Source organism: Elephantulus edwardii, unplaced genomic scaffold, assembly GCF_000299155.1.
Source record: "Elephantulus edwardii isolate Elephantulus edwardi_28Jun2011 unplaced genomic scaffold, EleEdw1.0 scaffold00365, whole genome shotgun sequence".
NCBI classification, from domain to species: Eukaryota; Metazoa; Chordata; class Mammalia; order Macroscelidea; family Macroscelididae; genus Elephantulus; species Elephantulus edwardii.
In genome coordinates, this window is record NW_006400115.1 from 647,961 (window position 1) to 653,258 (window position 5,298).

The window sequence follows — 5,298 nt, forward strand, 5'->3', positions numbered from 1 at the left end:
CCCCAGGACTGGTGCAGTGGAGCCGCCACACTGTGACAAAGTGGACTGGTTCTGGGGAGAATTCTTGGAGCCAAGATGGCGGCAGCAGGGGAAGCGGGTGGCCACTGGCCTCCCGTGTGCAAGATGATGCACAAATGCCAGCCGCCCATGTGGGAGATGACTCATGGGAGATGGCTTGTGCCCGTTGGCCACCCACGTGGAAGATGGCACTTGCCTGGTAGCCACCCGGGCGGGGGGATGGTGCGTGCCTACCAGCCGCCTGCACTGGGGGATGGTGTGTGCCCGCCTGCTGCCCGCGCAAGAGATGACGCCCGCCTGCCAGCTGCCCGTGTGGGAGATGACACTCGTGAGATGACTCGCACCCGTCAGCCACCTGTGCGGAAGATGGCACGCGCCCGCCAGCCACCCACGTGCAAGATGGCACACGCCCGCTGGCCGCCTGCACTGGGGGATGGTGCGCAACCACTGGCTGCCTGTGCACGAGATGATGCTTGCCCGCCAAGAGATGATGCATGCCCGCTGATTGCCCATGCGAGATAATGTGCGCTTGCTGGTTGCCCGCCTGGCGGCTGCCCGTGCAGACAGATGGTGCCCACTGGCTGCCCGTGCACGAGATGATACGTGCCTGCCAGCCACCCACATGGGAGATGACGTGCGGGAGATGGCGAGCGCCCGCCAGTCGCCGGCGCTGGGGGGTGGTGCAAGCCCGGCGGCCGCCTGCACGGAAGATAGGGTGCGCGCCCCACCGCCCATGGAGGGGACGGGCGCCCGCCGCCTACAGGTTTGGGTTTCCTTGGAAAACCAGAGATGATCACCTATACAAGGGATTGTTGAAAGTCACTGTGAGTTGTCTACTTGATGACACTTAACAGTGGCAGCATGTCCAAGAGGACCAACATTGTAAATGCATCACATATTTTGATCTGTTGAATGCTTCTGCCAAAAGCTGTTTAGACCTGGGGGGAGTCTGTTCACAATTCTCAGGTTCCCTTTATCATATATAAAGGGGGACGACAGTGACACCTACTTCAAAATATAGTATGACCACTTATGGGGGGGGGTAAAAGTGGCGGGGCTGGAATTGGAGACACTATCCCTGACCACATAGTCCTCGGTCAGGTGAGGGGACCAGACTCGGGTAGGGGCAATTGGAGGTGGAGTATACCAGCCAGCTCCTGGGGGGAGGTGTTGCCCTGCTCGGGGCGGGCTGCCCCCGGCCCCCGGCTTGGGGTGAGCTGTCATGGCCCTCTGCCCAGGGCGGGCTGCCCTTGGTCCCCGGCTCAGGGTGAGCCATCGCGGCCCTCAGGGTGAGCTCCTCAGTCCCCAGATTGTGCCATCTGATCCCTGGGTAGGAAAAAGAAAATGCCTAGGGTATCCAGAGAATTTTATCTAGGCTACTTTCTGCCACCCTCTCCCCCAGTAAACTTGAAAGCAACACCCCTCAAATCCCTCTATTTGTAACTCACAAGTTTCTTCTCTCTAGGTTTGCTCCCTTTCCTATAGGTAACCTTACCACTGAGTTTCACTTCAGACCTGACCCCAAACCCAGTGCCAGTGACAATAAGGAAATACAACTGCCAGCTAAAGAAGCAAAGGAGGATGGAGCCGCAGGGTTCAGTCAGCCATCGCCGCTGGACCCACTTTGGAAAACACTTTGCGGTACAGAGGGGAGCAAATGACAGGAAAATATCTTCTTCTTTTTTTATTTTTTGTCTAGGCATAGCCTTCTAGACTAATACCTTGGGGGGAAAAATTTAAAAAAGAAGTCAACAGAAGAAAGGAACAATGACCAATTCCCAAATTAGAAATATTTTGCTTCTTTTCCAAAGTGAATTGATTTTTTCTTGTTTTTTCCCCATTTTTAAAATTTTAATAATTTTAATGAACATTTACAGAGATTTTGGATTTCCATTCATTCATTGTTGAGGCAAGCAGCCTTAACCCAAGATCACCAGTAAGGTGATAAAGTGTCCTCCCTTTCCCCCTTCACATCAATGCCCCTGTTCAGCATGAAGAAGCCAGAGAGTTGGCATCCAGTTCCCAAATCAATAAGACAGTTGATTTAATTACCACTGGAAAATGCTTGTCAATTTCCTGTAGCATCTGGTCCCCACTGGATCCTTTTCATTTCCTTCACCTGCTCCCCTCACCAACCAATTTCTGCAGCTCTGCAACTGCATCCCTGCCCATCCTCACCCTTCTGCCCCCAACCCTCACCTCCTTGTACCCCCAATGTTATATATATGTTATATAACATATATTTATGTTATATATGTTATATAACATATATATATGTTATTTATGTTATATATATGTTATTTGAACAGGTACACAAGTAGATGAAAATGATGGAAGAAACAGTGGAAACCAACAAGAAAACAAATGCTCTAGAGACAAGAAGCCTGAAGAAATATATTGATGAGGAAGAACTTGCTCAAATATGAAAGAAAATGCAAAAACTGGAAGGAAGAATTGAAAATATAAGTAAAGAGATACAAGAACTTAAAAAAAATCATCACGAGATAGAGAGGGTACTGCCAACACAGTACTAGAAACAACAGAAAGGCATGAAAATGCAATCCAGCAAAGTAAGACTGAAATTACAGAAGTATCCAACATATTGGAAGGACAAAAATATAGAACATAAGAGTTGGAGCAAAGAGTCAGTGAGGTGGAAGACAAAAACCTTAATGGAAACATACTAGAAGAAAAATCAAAGATGAGACATAAAGAAAATTAAGAAAATATTAGAATTATGTGGGATGACATCAAAAGAAATAACATATGTATGATTGGAATTCCAGAATATGAGAAGAATAGGAAAATCACTATGAAAATTGTGGAAGAGGAACAAGAAGAAACTTCCCAGGTATTATGAAGAATGAGGAGATCCACATTCAGGAAACTCAGCAAACACCAAATAGACTAGACCCATAAAGAAAAACATCAAGACACATCATAGTCAAATTCTCCAAAATAAAAAAAAAAAGAATACTGAAAGCAGCATGACCCACAGAGGAAAACCCATCAAATTAGCTTCTGATTTTTCAGCAGAAACCATGAAAGCAAGAAGATAATGGGATGACATATACAAAAAGTTGAAAGAAAACTGCCAACCCAGGATCCTGTACCCAGCAAAGCTCTTCATAAAATATGGAGGAGAAATTGCATCCTTTGCAGAAAAGAAAGAACTTAAGGAGCTTGTGAAAACAAGACCAAACCTAGAAGAACATTTAAGGGAAATTCTACACACAGAGACACCAAAGGGCAGTGGATGGGCCATAGTAACAAGAAACAACAACAGCAAGAAACACAGGAAAATGTCAATGATAAAATCTGGCCTGTCAATAATCATACTTAACATGAATGGACTTAATGCACCACTCAAAAGAAAAAGAGTAGCAAAATGGATAAAAAAAGTGGAACCCATCAATAGGTTGTCTACAAGAGACACATCTAAAAAACAGAGAAAGATAGACTCAAAATCAAAGGCTGGTAAAAAAAATATACCCTGCAAATGGCAACCTCACAAAAAGCAGGAGTGACAATAATAATCTATGATAAAATAGATTTCAGAATGAAAATACCCATAAAAGATAAGGAAGGGTTTTAAATAGTGATCAAAGGCACAGTAGATCAAGAGGACATTACATTGGTCAATATCTATGCAACAAATGATAGACTTACAAAATATATAAAACAATGGTTAGGCAGCCTAGTCTATAGTATAAACAGACTGCCACATACTGCCAGATATGCACAATATAGAGATGATAAAAGTGGTTAATGGGACCTTCTAAAGATTAAATCTCTGTGCTCATAAAAAACTTTTCAACAAGATGAAAAGAACACCTGCTGACTGGGAACAAACATTTGGCAATACGGTCTCAGACAAGGGTCTCATAATGAAAATTCACAGAATATTATAGGGCTTCCAGAAGAAAAAGAAAAAAAAAATAGGCAAAAGACTTTTCACAGAGCAGGACATTCAGATGACCAACAGACAAACGAAGAAATGCTCAAAATCACTGTCAATAAGAGAGATACAAATCAAGACTACAATGAGATACCATCTTACTCCAGTAGTTGTGGCAAAGTTTGGAAGGGCATCATGTAACAAATGTTAGAGAGGATGTGGTGAGATAGGAACTCATACATTGTTTGTGGGATTCTAAGTTGGTACAACCATTCTGGAAGGCAGTTTGGCGTTTCCTCAAAAGCTTGACATAAAAATTCCATATGACCCAGCTATTCCACTTCTTAGAATATACCCTGAGAAATTGAGAACTGAGGCACAAACAGAGACTTAGATACCAATGTTCATAGCAGCATTATTTACCATAGCAAGAACATGGAAACAGCTCAAATATCCAACCACATTGGAATGGATTGAGAAATTATGGTACATTAACACAATGGAGTGCTATGCAGCAATCAGAAGCAATGATTTTGTAAATTACTACCTAATATGGGAGAGACTGGAAAGCATTATGCTAAGTGAACTTATTCAGTCTCATAAAGACAAATACTTTATAGGACCATTATCGTAGATAGTGTATGAGGATTCAAAGGGGCTTAAATATAGGGTTGTATAATTTGATGGGTGGAGGGAGGGATTGGTAAAGGAAAGGTGGAAAATCCTGTGTGAAAAACAATGTATATTAACTTCATGAACTTTGTATATAAACTAGTATAATATTTTTTTAAAAAAGAAAGCCCACAATGTCTAGCTAGTCAGAGTGTTCAAGGCCAAATTACCTGTTTTCTCTATTCTATGGGACAGTTCAGTGGCAGGCCCTTTACTTCTTTCTTGTACTAGTTGCAGATCATGTCTTGACAGGATTTTGTATATTGGTGATCTCCCTTATTAACCTATGAAGGGAAATAGGCCAAAATGGCAGACACATGTGGAGGGAAGGCGTGGGGATTGCTCTGTCCAAGAGAAGCAAGTTGGTATCTCTGTTTGTTGGAGCTGCGCTGTGGTGGAGAATGTATCAGTCACTAACCTGAAAGGAAAATGGACACCACTATCTCTTTTAAACCCCCCCCCCCCAAATAGCAACTTTACACATGGACCTCACTTGATGAACTGCATATGAATCAGATTGAGTACATTTGTGGAAGGAATCATTGGTAAAGGTCAATACCAGCAGTCAAAAATAGGCCAGGGACAGACTTCGGAAAAGACCATCAGTTACTCATGTACAAATTCAAATAGATTTTTAAAAAATTATTATTATTATTATTAATTTTAATAGACATTTACAGGGGTTTTGGATTTCCATTCATTCATTCATT